This window comes from Somniosus microcephalus, chromosome 9 (genome assembly GCF_052327205.1).
Source record: "Somniosus microcephalus isolate GS21.2 chromosome 9, FLI_Smic_1.0, whole genome shotgun sequence".
NCBI classification, from domain to species: domain Eukaryota; kingdom Metazoa; phylum Chordata; class Chondrichthyes; order Squaliformes; family Somniosidae; genus Somniosus; species Somniosus microcephalus.
In genome coordinates, this window is record NC_140995.1 from 140,213,967 (window position 1) to 140,235,838 (window position 21,872).

At 42.3% G+C, this 21,872-nt stretch overlaps 2 protein-coding genes across 9 annotated transcripts in view; one reads left to right on the forward strand and one right to left on the reverse strand.

Annotated features, from left to right (window-relative positions):
• pln1 (phospholamban 1) overlaps positions 1–17,095 on the reverse strand; it is a 38,610-nt gene extending 21,515 nt beyond the window's left edge. The window contains exon 1 of one of the 3 annotated variants that reach the window (XR_015079560.1): positions 16,818–17,095. The gene's annotated coding sequence lies outside the window, so the exon portion shown is untranslated. Of the gene's footprint in view, positions 1–7,312; positions 7,330–16,817 lie in introns of those variants that run through there. The other 2 variants (XM_085997330.1, XM_085997331.1) reach the window with 2 other exon arrangements.
• The window catches only part of cep85l (centrosomal protein 85L), a 361,990-nt gene that overhangs the window by 163,986 nt on the left and 176,132 nt on the right, over positions 1–21,872 (forward strand). The window lies entirely within an intron of this gene.

The following is a 21,872-nucleotide window of genomic DNA, read 5'->3' on the forward strand; positions in this document are numbered from 1 at the left end:
CCGAAGAAAAACGGGGAAGGGGGCAGGTGCTGGCAGTCGGCCAAACAAACATGGCCGCATGACACCTGCCCTTTAATTTGCACCACCACGGCTGCAAAAATGCCCCCCCTGACCCTGTCGGACATATCATCCGGCAGTAGATCAGGGGGCGCAACCCAAGTTTGCGGCCGAGGTGCGAGCGTGGCGTTGCGCACGGTGACGATGTCATCGCCAGTGGCGCAGCATGTGTGGGGTGCTACCGGCTACCACTGCCGCTAACCTCCCGCTGAATTTCGTGGGAGGCATTAGCGGCACCACACCCAGTCGCTGGGGGATTTGCACCCCATTAGCGCCCCCCCGGGGTGCTAACAAGAGGTGCAAATCAACCCAATTTTCCCCCCAAAGTTATCTATCCTTAAATCTGTGATGGTGTGAGTTAGGTATCTGACATTTATACCTTGTTTCCTCCACCCCCTCATTCATTTGGCTTTCTTTATCCCAAACTCCTTCATTATCTTTCTCAGTAATATGGCAAGATGCGTCAACCCAAAAATATTTGAATGGACACTGTTAACTCTATTCATAGGTTAATCTAGTATGTACTTTAGCATAAACTTCCATGGCCTGAAAAATTAACTTCTGTTTTATATTTAGGAGTGAATGTTAGTTAGAAATGAATAACTAGTTCTCTTTATGTTACTTGTTTTAAAGTTACTTATCATTCTTTTGATCATGCAGTGCTGATCAAAGACAGCACCATATGCTTCATGAACTCATTCTTAACCCCGGCGCTTTGGCTGTGTAATTGGCAGAAAGTCTATCTGAAGGCCTGAGGTCACCAGCATGAATACATTGCTGAAGTTTACTCTTGCTACAAAAATTAAACTAACTTGAAAGGGCATGGCGACAGAGACACTGGGCAGATGGGCAGTTAAAATTGCACAGGTTACTTACTTGCCCTGGAGATGTCGGGAGCTGATTGTTTTTGATTTTAATATGCTCAACTGAGCAGGCAACAATGACACCCACCCTCCTCCGGGCCTCACAAGGAAAGCTTAGGCCTCCCCTGCCCCGGACTCTCTCTCCCCTTCCCGATTGCGAGACCCTTGCAGGACAGCCCTGGCTGGCAATCCCGTCACCTACCTGGTTCTCAGTTTGTGGCCTCTGGGTCGTGCGATTTTCTACCGTTTCCCACCAACTTCCCAGCTGGAACAGATGGGACCTTGGCTGGCAGGCTTTAACTGAGGCCTGGGTACTAAATTACCCCGGGCCTCGTTTCTGGAGTGGTAGGTGAGTTTCTAACTCACACCGCTACTCACTCGCCAAAAATGCCCGGAGTTAAAATTGGGCCTACTGCGACCATTGTGTGCAACTATAGAGAAAGGCAAATTAAAACTAATTATAGATTCTCAATATTATGTTACATTCTTATTTTCCTTCCTTAAGTCATCCTAAATTAAACTTACATGTTCTAAATTGAAAATAAGTAGCAATTTTTTTTTTTAAAACTGCCCTTTCACCTCTATGGCCTATGTTTAAATCTAGACATGACTGGTGGGATAAAAGTCCTCTCCCTTTGATGGTTGTCTGCATCCTAGTGAGTTTGGGCAGTCTTGACCCAATTCCTAGTAAGTCACAGCACAAAATGTCCCAAATGACAATATATAACTGGTGCAACTGGAGGAGCTTTTCTAAGGTTTGGGTTAACAGACATTTTGAGGGAAATGATTTGCCTTGCATCTAACCTCAATTTAATGAGAACAACATTTGCATAAATGTAGAAAAAATCTAGGCAACCGTTCAGTCAATCGATTAGTTGGTTCTGTTTCAAAACGATTATAAACGCATTTAGTCACTGGTAGCGATGATAAATGTACAAATTTGGTCAGCTCTAAGAGACATTTTCCTTAGTTTCTGAACTTTGCCATGGTAGTATCAAAAACATCTCTGAAAAGTAACAGATGATGGTTAATAAAGCTACAATAGGAAGAGCATTGTAAGGTAGCTTGGTTTCAAAGTATTTTCCTCTACCAAATTTGCAGGACTGTTATCGAAATACAAAGATCTCAATTAAATCAAATCTAACATGGAACAGCTTACAAATTGTGCGTAGCATAAGCAAAAACAAATGAAATTCAGATGTGGAGCTTAATCAATGTATTAGCAGCCTCATGTTTTATTCTGAAATTTGCCATTGGTTTTTACATTCTATTGTGTATCCTGGTTAGAAGTGACCTTTTTTCCTTCTCTAGTCTGTTGCATAAATACAACACAATTCCACCAAATTACATAATATACCAGGGAGTAAACTACTCTTTAGCATAAATAATGATTGCATATTATAGTACAAGTCAGTGAGACAACAGATGAACTTTTGTCAACTGCAGCCCCACTGTTGCAAAGAATTGAGTCAGAAGACTAAAAGGGATTAGGAATGCTAAGAATAGGCACCTAGTAGCTGTCATCCGCTCAGCGGGCCATTCTTTCTGCTTTGTGTTGAAGGGCTTGTTTTTATTCTTTTGAGAAAACCTTTGCCTGTGTTCTATTTTTAATTAGTATCAGAATTTATTTTGCCTCTGCACAAAGCCTACCACCTTTGTCACCCTATATCAAGGTCAGACAAAGTCAAATCACTTTAATTTATATTTGCCTAAATAGTAAACATAACTTGGCCTTGAAAACAACTTTCTGTGGTTTTCTAAATAAGCTGTATGATTAGGCTACAATTGGGAAACCCACATCTAAAGGACAGATCACAGTGACATTGGATTCACTTTGTGGTGTCTTATCCGACAGACATATATATGTGAGTTGATTAGCTGTGGACAGAAGATATCTGGCACTTTTCTGTTATGTGATAGAAGTTATTAATAGATATGACATTAGGGTGGACATGGCAGATATTATTTTTAAAATAAGCCGATAAATGTTTTTGACCCTAGGTAAATATATTTATTTACTTAATGTATCCCGAATTAAATTAACCTTTTCTTACAAAAGATAGTTTGGACCATTGAAATCAGACAAGGTCAACCAATTTGTACTGAATGGCCTTCGTGAACTGTAGAAAGTTGAGAATAACACGCATCAGCGGTCCAGTGGCAAGATGCAGCTATGCTCAAATAAAGCTAGAAATAAGGCTTTACTTGATAGAATACATTCTACTGCTACCTTTTTCTTCTAACCCAAGTCACAACACAGATAGACTGCACTATAATCCATTGACATTACTGGAACCTATATTGGTTACCTCATGCATTCACAACATTAATGTAGGAGGTACATAAACATGTAAACCAACAAGTTCCTAGTAAACTTTTTCCACCAATACAGACTTTCCAATTGAGTTTTCCTGGTTCTCACAACATGGACACAAAGGGAATCAAGGGATATGGAGATCGAGTGGGAAAGTGGAATTGAGGCAGAAGATCAGCCATGGTCTTATTGAATGGCGGAGCAGGCTCGAGGGGCCATATGGCCTACTCCTGCTCCTATTTCATATGTTCTTATGATGTGAGCTCAGTGCAATCCCACATCTGAGCTGGCACAATGTCAATGAAAACCCAAAATATATTTGAATTCAATTACATTTAATGGCACTGTATTTTACAAGGATGGAAATGGAAAACTACTGCATAATTTGTTAATTTAAATGGAACCTCTGACTGCATGATTGTTGTGGGGAAGTTGTTTTAGGAACATAAAATCATTTAAAAGGTGTGAAAATTAGGGATAATACAAGGCCAATCATCAAATCTAGCCTACTTTATTGTATTCCATTTACCCTATGTTCAGCTATTCTGAGTAGGACATCCTGTTAATGAACAAGGACAGAATGGTTTCTCCTCTGAGTGTCATTCAACATTAGGCGAGTATTGACTCTGCTGTGGTTGATTAAATAAAATAGAAGTTATATATCATATAGTTTATATAATGAGAAATAAAATAATTCATTTTTATTAACTTAAATAGATAGTAACCTTTTCTGATGTCATCAGGGACTCAATTTTTAAAAAATTTATTAGTAACACAAAGCAAATTCTAACCATCTTTGTTTGAATTGAAGCAACTAACAGCATTTTCAGTATAAAGCAGTGTGGGACTTTAAGAAGCATAGTGGGTGTTGTGAAGGTCATATTGTCTACATTTTATGTTTCATAATTTTAAACATAGCTGGATAAGCCAGACAAGTGGCTCTTAAAAGTTAGTTTTGAGATTATAATCATTTGAAAGAAGAGCCTTATATAGAAGAATCATTTGTGGACTATTATTAAAGACCTCTGAAAACTGGCCCAGTCTTTTTCAAGCATGTATATACAATAGTACAGCAGCCAATAGCGCAACAAATCTTCATGTAAAAAAATAAATATCCGTAGATGTGTTGGCCTTTGACTGCACACTACATTTGATACTGGCAGGGAGGAAATCTGCACATTTTCCAGACGGTGCCATTGAATCATTTTAGTAATGTACCCTAAGTTGCATGACTAGAATCATAGAATGGTTACAGCACAGAAGGAGGCCATTTGGCCAGTTGAGCCCATGCCAGCTCTCTGCAACAGCACTTCAGCTAGTCCCACTCTCCCGCCCTTTCCCCATAGCCCTGCAAAATTTTTTCCTTTAGGTACTAATCAAATTCCCTATTGAAGCCACGATTGAGTCTGTCTCCACCACCCTTTCAAGCAGTGCATTTCAGATCCTAACCACACACTGCATAAAAAGGTTTTGCCTCATGTCGCCTTTGGTTCTTTTGCCAATCATCTTAAATCTGTGTCCTCTGGTTCTCAACCCTTCTGCCAATGGGAACAGTTTCTATCTACTCTGTCTAGACCCCTCGTGATTTTCCACACCTCTATGCAACAAGTCCTGGATGACGTTCAGGCTTGGGCTGATAAGTGGCAGGTAACATTCGTGCCACAGAAGTGCCAGGCAATGACTATCTCCAACAAGCGAGAGTCTAACGACCTCCCCTTGACATTCAACGGCATTACCATCGCCAAATCCCCCACCATCAACATACTGGGGGTAACCATTGACAAGAAACTTAACTGGGCCAGTCACATAAATACTGTGGCAACAAGAGCAGGTCAGAGGCTGGGTATTCTGTGGCGAGTGTCTCGCCTTCTGACTCCCCAAAGCCTTTCCACCATCTACAAGGCACAAGTAAGGAGTGTGATGGAATACTCTCCACTTGCCTGGATGAGTGCAGCTCCAACAACACTCAAGAAGCTTGACACCATCCAGGACAAAGCAGCCCACCTGATTGGCACGCCATCCACCACCTTAAACATTCACTCCCTCCACCACTGGCGTACCGTGGCTGCAGTATGTACAATGTACAAGATGCACTGCAGAAAGACGCCAAGACTTCTTCGGCAGCATGTCCCAAACCTGTGACCTCTTCCACCTAGAAGGACAAGGGCAGCAGGCGCATGGGAATACCAACGCCTCCCAAGTTCCCCTCCAAGTCACACACCATCCTGGCTTAGAAGTATATCGCCGATCCTTCATCGTCGCTGGGTCAAAATCCTGGAACTCCCTACCTAACAGCACTGTGGGAGTACCTTCACCACATGGACTGCAGCGGTTCAAGAAGGCAGCTCACCACCACCTTCTCAAGGGCAATTAGGGATGGGCAATAAATGCTGGCTTTGCCAGCAATGCCCACATCCCATAAACGAATAACAAAAATCTCCTCTCAACCTTCTCTGCTCTAAGGAGAACAATCCCAGCTTCTCCAGTCTATCCACGTAACTGAAGTCTCTCATCCCTGAAACCATTCTTGTAAATCTTTTCTGCACCCTCTCTAAGGCCTCCACATCCTTCCTAAAGTGTGGTGCCCAGAATTGGACACAATACTCCAGTTGAGGCCAAACCAGCATTTTATAAAGGTTTATCATAACTTCCTTGCTTTTGTACTCTATGCCTCTATTTATGAAGCCCAGGATCCCGTATGCTTTTTTAATCACTTTCTCAACCTGCCCTGCCACCTTCAATGATTTGTGCACATATACCCCCCAGGTCTCTCTGTTCATGCACCCCCTTTAGAATTGTACCCTTTAGTTTATATTGCCTCTCCTCATTCTTCCTACCAAATTGTATCACTTCGCACTTTTCTGCGTTAAATTTCACCTGCCACGTATCCGCCAATTCCACCAGCCTGTCTATGTCCTCTTGAAGTCTATCACTATTCTCCTTACTGTCCACTATACTTCCAAGTTTTGTGTCATCTGCAAATTTTGAAATTGTGCCTTGTACACCCAAGTCTAAGCCATTAACATATATCAAGAAAAGCAGTGGTCCTAGTACCGACGACCCTTGGTACCTAGTACCTTCTTCCAGTCTGAAAAACAACCGTTCACCACTACTCTGTTTCCTGTCACTTGGCCAATTTCGTATCCATGCTGCCACTGTCCCTTTTATTCCATGGGCTTCAACTTTGCTGGCAAGTCTATTATGTGGCACTTTATCAAACGCCTTTTGGAAGTCCATGTACACCACACCAACCGTATTGCCCTCATCCACCCTCTCTGTTACATCATCAAAAAACTCAATCAAGTTAGTTAAACATGATTTGCCTTTGACAAATCCGTGCTGGCTTTCCTTAATTAATCCACACTTGTCCAAGTGACTGTTAATTTTGTCCCAGATTATCGTTTCTAAAAGCTTCCCCACTACCAAGGTTAAACTGACTGACCTGTAGTTGCTGGGTTTATTCTTGCACCCTTTTTTAAACAAGGGTGTAACATTTGCAACTCCCCAGTCCTCTGGCACCACCCCCCGTATCTAAGGAGGATTGGAAGATTATGGCCAGTACCTCCGTAATTTCCACCTTTACTTCCCTCAGCACCCTAGTATGCGTCCCATCCAGTCCTGGTGACTTATCTACTTTAAATACAACCAATCTTTCCAGTACCTCCTCTTTATCAAATTTTAGCCCATCCAGTATCTCAACTACCTCCTCTTTCACTGACTTTGGCAGCATCTTCTTTCTTGGTAAAGACACATGTAAAGTACTCATTTAGTACCTCTGCCATGCCCTCTGCCTCCATGCGTAGGTCTCCATTTTGGTCCCTAATCGCCCCTACCCCTCCTCTTACTGCCCATTTATTATTTATATGCTTATAGAAGATTTTTTGGATTCTCTTTAAAGTTAGCTGCCAATCTATTCTCATACTCTCTCTTTGCCCCTCTCATTTCCTTTTTTACTTCCCCGCTTGCACATGCGGTGAATCCCAAAGTTGCAGTCAGTTTCAAAGGCACTATGATTGCATACTTCAGAGTATGCTGTCATACTGACTGCAAATACAGAGCCAATCATTATTTTTCTTACCTGAGTGCAAGGTGTGTTATTTTTTTCAAGATGTTGGCTGGATGGGATGTGACCAGACTGAAAGCATGCAGTAAAATAAACAAATCTAAATTCTATCACTGCCATGGGGCTTGAGAAAAATATTTAAAGTGGATGTATAGACTCGCGAATGTTAACAGCTGGCTACATTTAGAGCCTTATGACCTACGTCACGGTGACACAATGACTGGAATGCAGATGCTACTCTGCTGATAATTCTGTCACACGCTCTTTGTGGAGCTTGTTTACTTCCTGAGGTCCCGCTGCAGAATATGACCTAACAGTGAAATTATTCAGGCTATTCTGCAAACCAATATTTCTTCTTATAAATTAGGATTCAGAAAAGTTTACCATTATAAGCATTACTGAGGTCTCACTGCTGAGTGTATTAGAATGGAGTTTTCATTTTGATATGGAACACTAGGCTAGGTCACAAAAAGCAGACTGATTTATTTAATCACATAAAAATAGACCAGCGCAGAGTGGCCACTGTTTATTTTCCACTATGGTAGCGAAAGGCATGCGCTGACAATTTTGGGAGCTGAGCCATATACTGCTTCGAGGTTCTCTATTGTGGTGAAAATCAAACTGATGCATTCATTAGGATCATTAACAGGTAAGCCAAGCATTTTATTTGAATAAATTGCTAACTTCGATAGTTTATAAAACCTTTATTATCTTCGCTTCATTAAATTTACTTGCACTCATTTTTTGTTGATGAACTGGTGCTAAAAACAAAGATGAATACCATAATGGTCATTTTGCAAGCTTATGCCTCACTCAGTTAGATTTATAAGAACATATGAATTAGGAGCAGGCGTAGGCCATACGACCCTTTGAGCCTGCTCCGCCATTTAACAAGATCATGGCTGATCTTTGACTTCAACTCCACTTTCCCGCCCGATCTCCATATCTCCCGAGTCCCCTAGAGTCCAAAAATTCTATCTATCTCAGCCTTGAATGTACTCAACGACTCAGTATCCACAGCCCTTTGGGGCAGAGAATTCCAAAGATTCACAACCCTTTGAGTGAAGAAATTCCTCTTTGTCTCAGTCTTAAATGGCCGCCCCCTTATCCTGAGACTGTGACCCCTAGTTCTAGCCTTTCCAGCCAGAGGAAACAACCTCTGAAGAGTCTAGAACTAGAGGTCAAGTTGTGTCAATTTTTAAAAAGAAAAAGTGAGATTAATTTTTATATTATTTACTCAGTCTGGTTTCTGGCGTGGTTTAATAGTAATTTGTTGACAGCGTCTGTTTTCTTAGTGGTGTATGAGGAAGGGTATCTACCTGTGAAGTCCCATTCTTCTTTGTGCTGAGGACTATTTATCTAGGTGTCCATTATCCTCATTGACTAAGGAAGAGCTCTGCAAACTAACACTTTTATTCGTATTTATTTTTGAAACGCAAAGCAATCTGAATTTTTTTGCTTCATCTCAATTCATCCAAACAATCATCTTAAATATATGCAAAGTGCATTAAATACATAGCTTGTGGAAAATACACCATTAGATGAAACTGGCCTTATAGGTTTCAGTGTTAGAAATAAAAATCAGTTTAAGATTTTATTATCCATAAATGGCCTGGTTCACCATTAGGCTTTTGTAATGTGTTTTACTGCATTCTTTCCAGATCCCGAGACATACATTAAATATCCACTGCAGCCAGTAAAAAATATTCATAGGCAGGAGTTAAATATATAAACAATAGAGGAACAAATTTTGTGTTGGTGAATTTGAATAGGGGCCACCATGTGGAGCATCATGGGTAAGTATTACTTTCAGAATGTCATCCCTACACATCATGACCAGAGCAATTCTTACCCCCTCTCCCATACCATTTAATCCCCAACAACAGCATTAGGAATCCCTCTGAACTTCACTGCATGTTGTAGCCAGACATCCTTAGTGGGGTGAGAATTTACATACACATGGCTCTGTCTGATCTCAGTGTTTCTAAAGGCATATTTTTCTATTTTGGAGATTACTAAAAATGTGTCTTAACCATCAGGAAAAGCTGTGAAATTGTAAGGAGAAACTAATCCATGTAGAAATATGAGCCCCAGACTGCAGTCTTTGAATATTTTTAAGGCAGAGGTAAATAGATTCTTGGTAAGCAAGGGGGTGAAAAGTTATCGGGGGTAGGCGGGAATGTGGAGTAATCAGATCAGCCATGATCTTATTGAGTGGTGGAGCAGGCTCGAAGGGCCGAGTGGCCTACTCCTGCTCCTAATTTGTATGTTCGTATAGCGGTAAAGCACCTCCATTCACCGCAGCAGCATTAAGGTGGGGAGAGGAAAATAATCAGCCAAGGTTCTTAATTCTGATCACTAACCATTGACTCCTGCTGGCAAATGCAGATGTGTGAACATCAGGTGAGGACTGGGGACACCAGTATCTCTTGGTAGGCCATGTGCCAGGTTTATCCTGGCCTCCAGGATGCTGGACGATAGGGATGCCGGGGCTGAGGAAATTGCTGGGGTGAGTAAACCCAACCCCTCGGCCCCGCCTCCTCCAGCATCACGGGCCTTGTTTATGGCGAAGCGGCAGATCCTTCTCTCATTAGGCCGACCTTCCACCTTGAATCCGCCATTGGAGGTCAAAAATTTTCACCCCCTCACTGTCTAGATTCACACACGGGTAAGGTAGCAGAGAGCACCTGGTGCCAAAGGGCCCAAACACCTGCATGAGGCAGAGTGATCTGAGGTGGAGGAGAGAAAACTGGAGAGGAAGAAAGGTCATCCAAAAAATTCTCCAGTGGATGTCAACGTTTGGTGGGGATTACTGTTTAATTTTATAGGGTGGTTTTATTCCACTTTGGATAAATCTTTGTCCCAACAGTGGTGATCAGTGCAGGCTGCAAAGCATGTCTGTCTTCTGTGGCTGGCAATAATGACCACCAGCATATATACTGATAAATTCATGCCTTTAGTGCCTTACTGCAGGTTTATCAAAAAATGATTTGTCGTCGAGCGGCAGGAAGTTCTTGGCAATAAAATTGTTTGGATTTTTTTGGGACTCTTGACAGTGCAGACATATTTTCTGGTATTGAATTAATTTGTATCATGAACTGTTCTTTACCACAACAAAATTAAGGTTTTTATCAAGTATTTCTCAGAGGAAAGGAAAGGAAAGGAAAAGAAAGGAGGATAATGGGATATGGGAACGGGCAGGCAGCTGGGATTCGGGCTACTGCTCGAGTAGAGGGTAAACACTAATGCAGATTGGTTGAGCTGGATGACCTGTTTCTGTATTGTAACTTCTTTGTAATTCTACATAACTTGCAATTTGATCTGATATGATGTTCTCTTACTTAGTAACTGTTACCCGTTATTGGTGTCGAAAGTGCATATGGAACAGGCGGTTAGTTCACCATAACAATTAATGCTCGGCCAAAAGAAACTATTTAATCACAACTTTATAATACCCCAGATTTACTATCATAATGAAAGACACTCGTGCAAATAGCACCAGACTTTCCTCTTCGATTACGCTGGTAAATGGGGAAACAATATTGGGCAGGGAGCCATTCAGCTAGCTCCCCATCAAACTTCTGAGAGTTTCCACGAGAATTGACATATATTGGGGGAGAAATTTGGCATGTTAGTGCCCCCAGTTAGCGCCTGGTGGGGGGCGCTAACGGGGTGCTCAGGCAGTAGCGCCTGAGGGGCAAATCCCGCGCCGCATGGTAAGTTCGCCGGTGATAACAGTTAGCACCTCGGCACCGTTCGCCATGCAGATCGTGACGTCAGTGAGTGTGCAACGCTCGCTGGGCACCCAATCTGCAAGCTTCAGTAGCACCCCCGCCTTACTGCCTCGCGCTGTCATCGTCAGGGAGCAGAGGCGTGAACCAGCCAGCTGGCGGGGCGCTACTAAAGGGATGTGCCCCAGCTGTCAAGGAACTTCCGTTCCAAAGGTCAGTTATGAGTGCCAGAGAGCGCAGGATGTATCTGCAGCCAAATAAAGGCTGCTTAGTCCTGGAGTGCTGCAGGCCGTCAAAGGAGTTAGCATTTCATCCCACAGCATATCGTCGTTCTGCACTTCCCGAATCATTGGGGGCTGGTGTGCAGACTCCAGTGACCCGCCCCTTTAATGGCTAGAAGGTGCCTTCGCCAATGCTCACTCCCGATTACACACCTCATATTCCTTATTGCTTGGAGCCTAACGCCACTCACCTATGCTATTAATGCTTGATTTAGTGCTCCCCTGCATTCTTTGAGGGCTGAGACTGAATTTAGCGGGCAGCGAGATTGATTAGCGCCTGGCGCTAAACTTCCAACTTCACAAAAGTTAGCACCCCAACCGGGGCAATACCGAATTTCTAGCCCCTAGTGTATATATAGGCAGGTTTATTATAATAAGATGCAAATCATGGGATAACATCATAAAACATATTTCCCATCATTAATGCTTTAACAATGCTGGGCTCAATGAACACCTGGCATCCAGTGCTGCTGTAGGCCGCAGAGCGAGGGTTTAAGTTTGAAAGGGCTGCTGCTTTGCCCAAGGCTGCTGATCGCAGTCACAGTGGCAAATTTAAACTCTAAAGCTAAAAAAATATTTTTATGGTCTTCAGCCGGCGTCCTGACAGCAAATTTCCTCTACCCCAGCTGAAGTGGTTGCCCCAACAGTGCTGTATGTGATCGCGGTGACCTCTTGCATACTGCGACCCTGAGGTCAGCAGCACAGGGAAGGGGCAGACAGAATTTGAAATGGGCGTCCAGCGCTCCTGCCAGGAACATATTTAAATTGGGGTCTTATGCCATTTTTAGCTCACAACCCAATTTTCAAGCACCAGTGGGTGGAATGTGTGCTCTGCTGCTTTGCCCAATGGTTCTGGATTTAGAGGGGTCTAACCAACAGTCCTTAAAGGGACTGCTGCAGGTCGCTCTGAAAATGGCAACAAACAAGAGATGCCATTGAATGCTCCTCCTGGCCCCATTGGAATATTTCCACAGGTGCCAGTTGCTCAGTAGCCATCGCAGAGATTACCCAGCAGTCCCCTTTAAGGAAATATATCCGACTCAGCTCCACAGAGCAGCTGCTGGATTTCCCACCTCCCCCTACCCCCACCCCACTGAACTGCTCACCAAAAGGATGCAGATGATGCCCAACCATGAAACGGTTTGAGACCTCCCTCTGTTGCCATTGGGTGGGCGGTGCGATCATTCTGTCCCTGGCTCACCCGATGTGCACCCAACCCTGAAATCGATCCCACTGTCAAGGTTACCACATAAGCAAAGGTGAGTGGTAAGATGGTGACTGGTTGCTGGTGAAATACCCCAGCAAGAGACACCGGATTCAAGTGAGGAGGAGTGAAAATTGGCAAAGAAAAGAAAAAAAACGAGATCGCCCAGGCTGCCTTAAAACTGTCCCGACCCAATATTGGATCGGATGTCTTTCAAGCATTCTTGGGGTGTAGGATATTGGCTCCTGAAAGTGGTACTCATTGTGTCCATTTTACGTGTGTAAAACAGATGCAATGAGGTCCAATTTCTAGGCAAAGATTTTTAATTATTAGTCAAATGCTCAATCATTTGTGCTACTGTGTAGGAGTCTCTGCACTCCTAACAAAGAATCTATAACTTACTGGTAGTTAACAAACTGAATTTATTGTCTAAGAACTTTACAAAACAAGAAACTACAGGAGAAGCTCAAAACAGGTCTTTTCTCTTTCAATCCACACGAGGACTGGCTGGCCCCGCCCTCTACCTCTGACGTCATGGCGTCATCACGTTTCCCGCCGAAGGGGACGTCACGTGACCCACGTGATGACGTCATCGCGTCAGATCGCGATGTTGTCGATCTAGCTCTGTTTAATCAGAGCCAACTTGAAAGGTAATAACATTGGTTACAGACAATTAATGCTAGAGGTAATAACATTGGTTACAGACAATTATGTAAGTCACTGTAAGAGTCTCTTAGTGGTTTTGCCACAACTGGGCAATTTTCTGATCAATATTTTCAGCATAGAAATTCTGCTTTTGTGTTCACCAGCCCATTCACTTTAATGGGGAGAAAGCACTAGGCTGGCTGACACAGAAGCAGAATTTCTATCCCCTCGTTTCAATATACTGCAGCATTGTTACTGTGCACCTCAATGAGTTGGAATAAACATTTGCTATTTTTTAAATGTAGTTTAATTTCCTGTGTCCACCATTTTAGTAAAGGACAAATATCGATCAAAAGACTGCAGGACAGCAATGAAGGGGACACGGACTGCAGTGGTTCAAGAAAGCGACTCACCACCACCTTCTCAAGGGCAATTAGGGATGGGCAATAAATGCTGGCCTCACCAGCGACGCCCACATCCCAGGAACAAATTTTTAAAAAGTACAGAATGCCCTGGTATTGACAGGAGTCTCTGTAACGATTCCTAAGCAAAGAAATATAACAGTGCAGGGTTTTTAGCTCAATATGATTATTCAGATAAAATCCCATGAGCATGAAATCAAAGGAGTAGTCAAAGTATGGAAATATATGACATTCAAATTTTAAAAATGAATTCTTAAAAATAAAATTGCAACGAGCAATATAACAGCCGAACCTGAAGTCCAAATTTGATTCGGGTTTTTCCATATTCAAAAATCCTTTTCTGAGAATTTTTTTCCAACATTGCACAAATGTAAGGGTAAATTGTCTGAGCCTTGACGGGAGAGCATACCGGAGAATCCGGCATGGAGATTTGTGTGTCCAATTTATTAATATTAATCGTGAGAAAAATCAGGGGTGACACGAATCAGATGTGTTGACCTTCATTGGTGTTGACCAATTCCCCAATCTGTATACAGCCTCTCAAATTTACCCCATAATTCTCTACTCTTGCTAAATGGCATTTTTTTGTGGTTTTTAATATTTAGCTTTGTTCCGAGCAGTTGTGGTTCAAATGGAGACAAACTGAATTTTTGACTCATGGCTGGCTTACAAGCTCGGTATCATTTCCAGAATTTCTTATTTTTATTTTTTGAAAATATATTTGAAACTAAACAAACCAAGTTCTTTAATATCATTCTGTGGAAATATTCCACTTGAATAACGTTTAAAAAAATCTAGAGCCCCGATTTTAACCCCACCCACTCAGCGGGACTGAGGTGGGTGGGTGGGTTAAAATGGCAGCCAGGTGGAACCCGCTGCGCTCCCGCAACGTTCCTGGCCCCGTGATTTTAATAAAAGCCAACGACAAGCGGCATCGGGCCAGAAGAGGCCCAGGTAAGTAAGAATGTTTCTTTCATTTTTGAAAGGCTTCTTGTGGCCCAAGGGGGGGGGCAGGAGTGCTCTTCCTGGCCCAGCAAGGTAACCTTGGGCTTCATATGCCCCGGGCTTTCTCCCCCAACCTCCTCCAGCTGCAGTTGGCCCAGCCCTCCGCTCCTGCATGATTTAACTTTAGCCCCCAGTGGCTTCAAGTTCCTGCCCCAGTTCCCATTCCCGTCTGCCATCATTCCTGCTGGTTTTGCGTGGGAGACAGAGTTGAACTATTTAAATGAGGCACGGGAGTTAAAATAGCCTGGGCCTCATGCCTTGGAGTCCATGGGGGATTCCATTCCGCCCACTCTTGACCTGCCTTGAACGTGCCCCAAGTTAAAATCGGGGCTTATATATCTCATTTTTTAAATTTCACTGACTGTGCCTCCTACATCCAGACAGTCCTTCCTGGTCAAGAGGATAAAATGATATTGCCTTGATTCCACAAGCATCGCCATTTCCACATTAGATTGAGTAGAACTCATCCCTCAGTTCTTCCTTCCTTCCAACAGTAGGTCCTCACGGTTCAATTGCTAGTTTTTTGCTTTTGGGCCTTTGGACTCCGCAGCACTTCTCTGGCGGTATGGTTTTCCACCAATTCACCTGGTTTAGCTGTTAAGAGGTGCCATGTTACTTCTTTTGACTTCTTCTTCTCTCCTGTTGACCTGTTACATGTGATGACCTGGCCAAGACTGATAACTTGATGGTGGGGTGGGGGGTATGGGCAGGGGGAGTAAGCTTGAATGAGAATCCCAATGGACACAAGGAGTGCAATTTTAACTTTTGGCGCTGATGTAAAATGGGCGATATCGGATCAGCTGCCCATTATACACCCGTCCGATATTTCTTTCATTAAAGTCAATGGTAAGGAAAATTGAGTGGGGTGTATAATGTGCAACTGATCCAATATCAAATCTCATGTCTGAATGGATAATGTGTCCATGTGCTATGCTACTGCACAGGCCATGTCACTACCAATTCAAAATAATTTTATAGTTGTAACAACTGATCACATTGACATAAATACCAGCATAGATGTAGGAGATTTAAAAATGTGCACCTACTACATATATATCAATGTTGCAAATATCCATTTTTATATAAAGCTTTGCAAATATCTTGCAGAGAATAAAATTGATTCTGACAGAACAGCATTAAAAGCATAATGAAAATATCCCAGTGTTGTACAATGTAATGTTTCGGAACTGCTCTGTATAATCTCATTCATGTCATGCTATTGAGTGTATTAGTTAAAAGTATATAAATATATATAGGAACATGCAGTAGACTCGCTGAAACAACCATCTAAAATAATATGTCAGTGGCATATTTATCAATCTAATAATGATATTGTTGGCTTGTAACCCAGAACAAATTGTTACTTTAACCCTTGTTCTTCAAAATTCAAATCCTTCCTCCAAATGCTTTCTGTTAGGATGAAAAGTATGGGTCAAATGAGTGCTGATGACTCGCTTTAGAGATATGATTGTAAAATAGTTCCTGCAGCTAAACTTGTCTTTATAGTGTGGAAGTGCGAGTGAGGAACTGTATGAGGAAATCGGAAGCTACATCTGCTCTAGGCGATTCCGTCTCATACATTATTCGCATGTTGCTTTTCATCATTTCAACAGCACAGAGATAGCATTGCTTCAGAAAGTTAGTTGTCTGAATATAAGGAGGTTTATGGTCAGAGTTAGAGGTTAAGAAGATCCCATTTTATAGTTTAGCAGATGTACATCACATTATTATGTCCTAACCAGCAATAGAGCAAGGTTTTTATAAACATCTTTAAAGAAAAATGTTTGGTAAAAATTGGATGTGATGGCTTTAATCATGTCAAAACATGTCACTAAATGTCATTGCGTCACTCGTTCATGATATCATTGTGACAATGACACAGGTTTGTTGCACCTCCTCTCTCTTCCTGGTGACAAAGGCAGTGAGTGCCCCTTTAAATGTTAATAAGGCAAAAACATTATTTGTGCTTTTTTCATTCTTGGGTTTATAGCGGTTAATTATTACAATGTAAAATATTGTGAATTGTATTTCAAAGGATTGATATTCTTTTCAAATATTAATCCTCTGCTCCCCGTGATGGTTTTATTTTGATTTATATCAAAAGACTGAACATCTTCCAGTTTTCAAAGAAGAAAACTTGCAAAGTGTTAAAAACATTAAGAACCTTCTTGAAATTTAATATGATAATTTTAAAAACCACAGATGTTAAATAAAAATGTGACAGTCTCTTACCTCTGTGGAGGCTCAGTGAGTTAGAGATATGAGCTGCTGGGTGGCTGTGATCAGGGAGCTCTGGCGTGCTGTACAGTTTTCCTCTGAATGGCACAAAGTTTATTGGAATAAACCGAGTGGGTGGGGAAAAGCCGAACTTTAAGAGGCGTGGTTTATGATGCCACAGACTGATTTGTAAGTCCTTATTGGATAAAATCCAGAGGTCTACTCCCAGCTGTGTTTCAGACACCAAAAATGTCAAAGTCAGCTGTCATTATGACTTCACTCCCCAACCTCTTCCCCCCCCCCAAAAAAAAAACCTGGTCTTCATGAGTATCTCAGTTTAAATGTATGCTAAAATTATTGTTTTCCATAGTTTTACAAATTTAGCGTAGTAGTGTATTTTACTGCATGTACAATCAATGTTACGGGAAAGGAGAGACTGCGCCCCACTGCTTCCAGTCTCTGACTTTAACTAGCATTGTTTTTGGGAATCATGCTGTTTATACAACTCCGGCTCTTGAAAATGAGATTGATTTGCTTTGACTTTATTTTATTCAAATATTAGGGAAAGTGTAACAAATAACTCACCTCTTTCAGTTTTTCCCCTTATCTTCGATATTTGGTTCAAATATTTTTTCTACAAAGTATGTGGTATGTATAGTGGGAAGGGGATATCTTGCCTTGAGGGAAGAGCTCTCTCCCCTCTTGCCTGTCAGTTTTCACATAGAATTAAATCTGAATTTCTGGAAACTAACGCTACGGCTGCAAGGAATTTTGAATTCTTGTCAAAACATGCAAGGTGGAGAATGCATACTGAATTCTGAATAATAGACAGTCTCTCTACACCTAACACAATATATTGTTAAGCCTGATGGAGAAGTGACTGAGCACCTCTGTTGCCCACGAGTTCTCCTATGCATCAGTTTAATTACCTTCAGCTGCTGACATTGAAATTACCTCAAGACCATCTGATTTATTGTAATCAACAATTGCATAGTCACCAAGTCTTTGTAAATTTATTACAAATACATTTTTGGGGTCTGTGTGTTATTGCCGGTAAATGACGTCCAAGGATTCAAATGCACAATGTTATTTGACCATCAAGGCCATGGAGAAAACTTAATCTTGCCCTATCCACATCACCTTTCAATTCTATTTCAATTCCAACTACAAAATATCAGTTGAAAGGAATTTGCCCAACAGTGCAAAGTGTGTTTTATAAGTGTGTTCCACAGAAGTTCTATGCCACCAGTAATGAAACAGATGTTTGGAGGGATGTTTTTAGTTATTTTTTTAGAACCAATAGAAGCAAGTAATTCAGTTAGTAAACTGAAAATGTCTAAAAAATATACTGTGAAATGATGTGTGGGTTCCCCCATATTTGTGGTTTTTAGAGGAAGAAGAGTAGAATTAGCAGAAGGGCGATGGGCTGGTCAGACTGCACCAGACCACTCTGCATCCACCTGTTGGTATCTTCATACTGGAATCTAAGGCAAGAGTACATTTTTCAGATGAGTAGTACCTGCAGAGACTACAATTTACAAAGAATACTGTGACAGAGTTTTGCTGCCTGCTGCACCCAGACCCATAGATGGTACTATCAGTGGTTATTAAGGTTACCATTATCATTAACTTTTATGCTTTGGGATCATTTTAGGCTTCCACCAGGAACATCAGGAAGATAAGCCAATCTTCTGTCCATAGATGTGTAAAGCAAGTGACAGATGCCTTGTTTGCTTGAGCAAAGGAGTTCATCTTCCCCATGGACAAATGACAACAATGTTTTAAACAGTGGTAGGATTGGTGAATGTCTGGGGGGTTATAGATTGCAATCATGTGACCCTACATGCTGCTTTGCACATACCACTATCTACGTGAATTGGAAAGGATTCCACTCTCTGGGCTGGATTTTTCCAATCTCGGCGGGTCCGTGGCGGTGACGTCTGTGGTGTGTGGGGACCTCGCATCTGTCTCTATCCCGGCCTCTAAAAAGATTTTACATAAACAGGGCTTCTTAAGCCCGTCTTGCGAGGTTCCTGGCCAATTAATAGGAAGCGGGTCTGATGACGTTATTTGATGACGCATCATCAGCCAGTCTCCTTAAAGGGGCCATGTCCAAAATTATTTTGACAGTTTTGCAGTCAGTGTTCTGCAGCATTGAGGTGCTGAAAACACTGACAAGCACTGCACAAAGGTGCACGGCTGCACCCAGGCTCTCCCATGAGTCACAGCATGCAGAGAGGTTCTCTTCCCTTCCAATGGGTGGAATACACCTCCCCAGGACACCAACACAGCCTGGTTGCACATTGCACAGGAGGGCACAAGCAGGAATATCGTCAGGAGGACCAGGCTGCAGTGGCGCAAACCTTTCAATGATCTCAGTAGATCACAAAATGTTACTGCAATGCCACACTCAACCTCCTCCTGCTGTGCCACTCATCACATCCCCATCACTCTGCCTTTCCCTCCCCTACTCCTGCACATCCTTACTCAATTCAATTCAATTCAATTCAAATCGCTTTATTGGCATGACAAGGTACATCTTATGTTGCCAAAGCATCGAAAAACATTCATGGTTGTACACAAAAATACAGATCTATCCATACAGTGTATAAACAGATATATCCCTGAGTGTATAAATATACATTCATATAATTTGTATATACTCTTTTCTTATATTTAGTGGTTGTCCCTCTGTTTATGGCAAGCTGTAACATAGTGTGCCGCTAAGGTTACACAATTTCTCTCTTCCCCTAGTAGGTATGGGAGTTTTTGGTCGTCATTCAAATTTCTGAATTCCGGGCATATTTTTGTGAATTTTGGGTAGAAATTCTCCCTTATGCCCTGATATTTTCTACAAGCTGTGAGGAAGTGCATCTCTGTCTCCACCACTCCCTGACTGCAGTGAGAGCATATCCTGTCCTCTCTTGGTAGCCGGGTCTGCCTGTGTCTACCTTTTTCGATCGCCAGGCTATGTTCACTAAGTCTGTACATTGTCAAGGTTTTTCTCAGTTTGCTATCCTTTACCATGGTCAGGTAATCAGCCATGTTGTATTTTCTGTTTAGGGCCAAGTAGCAATTGAGTTTGCTTTGGGTATTTGTTGTTTCTGTCCAATATGACAGATATTTTTCCTTTTGCTTAGCGACGATTGTGTTGGGTCGAATTCTTTGTGTTACGCTGTCACTGTCCTGGGGCTGGTTATTGTTAGTAGTGTTAGTGGTTACTTCACTGAGTCCCAGGACTAGTTACCTTGCACCTCCACCTCTCTATCTACATTATCACTTCCCCATCTCACTAGCCAAACCTCACACTCACCCTCATCCTAGTCCAATCATACCAATTAACAACACACAAGGGTAGGCACTTGGGTGTTTTAGACAATATTCATGTAAACTTTCTGTTAAAGTGTTGTCAAGCATTCTTGGACAAATTTGTGTGCACCATTGAAAGTGTGTTAGTGAGTTCCAGTGAATGGTGAGACATAACGGTAACCCCCCCCCCCCCCATGGTGATGAGTGTGAAAGGAATGGCTTGGACTTTGTAGGGATACTTTATTGTGCTAGTGTGGGGTGGTGCCAACCTGGTGCATCATGTGGCAGCCGGGGTGTACAGTGTTAAGTGAAACAAACCTGGGCATGGTGAGGCCATCGGTGGTGTCCCGGGCAGCAATGTGCATGGATGATGATGCCCTGTGTCCAGTGCAGCATCAGTTGATTGCGGAGAAGGTTGATGTGGATGTTAGTGCTGGTGTGCCTGGTGATGGGATTCTGAGGACCAAGGTGAGATTTTTTCAAGAGCACCGATGCTGATGGAATAGATGGCAGGTGAGGTTGAGATAACAGAAGTAATCTGTCAGTGTTGAGATAGGTTGTTTCAAGGAGGTGACAGTGGATAGAGAGATTACTCCAAACACTTCAAAAGTGCATAAAGCTCAAAAGTGGGTTCCAAATCATTAATGCTCCAGCTTCTAAGATTGGGAGGTGACCAGCTGTGAAATGGTCAGTTTTATACCACTTTTGCAGCTTTCACCTATTTACAAGAATCCAGTCATTGAGAACCCAATATACTTACCTGACGTGATAGCCGCTCTCTGGGAACCCCATTGAAAACCTGGTAAAATGGTAAATACATGGGAAAATGGTTCTTTACTACGTTTTAATAAGTTTTTAACTATCTAAATTGGCTGACCCGCCGCTTGGTGTCGGGTCTGTTCAGGGATGACAGATCCGACACTTGGGAAACTGACAAGGAGGCGGGTTTACAGCGGGATACTGACCCGCTGTCAATCTTTGTGATTTTGACAGTGGACCCGCCTCCAAACCCGCACTCTGAGCGCTGGTAAACTCCGGCCCTTTGTGTTCAGCTCATTTGGCACCTTCAGCATTAATTTATGCACATGAATGTTTACTTCATAGAGAGCTGCTACAATGCTTCAGAAATAATGAGAAGAGGCTGGCTTCAATTCGTAGACCAGCACATGATGAAATTTTATATGTTGTTTTAAACGTGGTTTAAAAAAAATTATACTGGAGATAACTCCATTGTTGGAGCTTGTCCTGGAGATTCCCTTTTCATAAAAAGCCCACTGCTATTTGATGAGCTGCAGATAGTGTCTGTCCCATAGGGTACAGTGCTGTAGTGGTTATGTTACTGAACTAGTAATCCAGAGAATGTGAGTTTGAATCTCACCATGGCAGTTTGAGAATTTAAATTCAGCTGTTGGATTGTCTTATAAAAACCAACTGCTTCACTGATGTCCTTTAGGGAAGGAAAGCTGCCATCTTTATATGGACTGGCTTATATGTGATACCAATCCTAAACCAAAATGGTTGACTCTTAACTGCCCATTGAAGTGGCCTAGCAAGCCACTCAGTTGTATCAAACTGCTATACCTGCAGCAGTTCAAGAAGAAGGCCCACTACCACCTCCTCAGGGCAACTAAGGATGGGAAATAAATGCCGGGGTTACCAGCGAATCCGAATCCCAAAAATGAATGAAAAATTGGCACTGAGGGACCCAAAATTATTTTGTATGAGGTCGATAAACCACAGAAGCTTCTCTCATTTGAACTC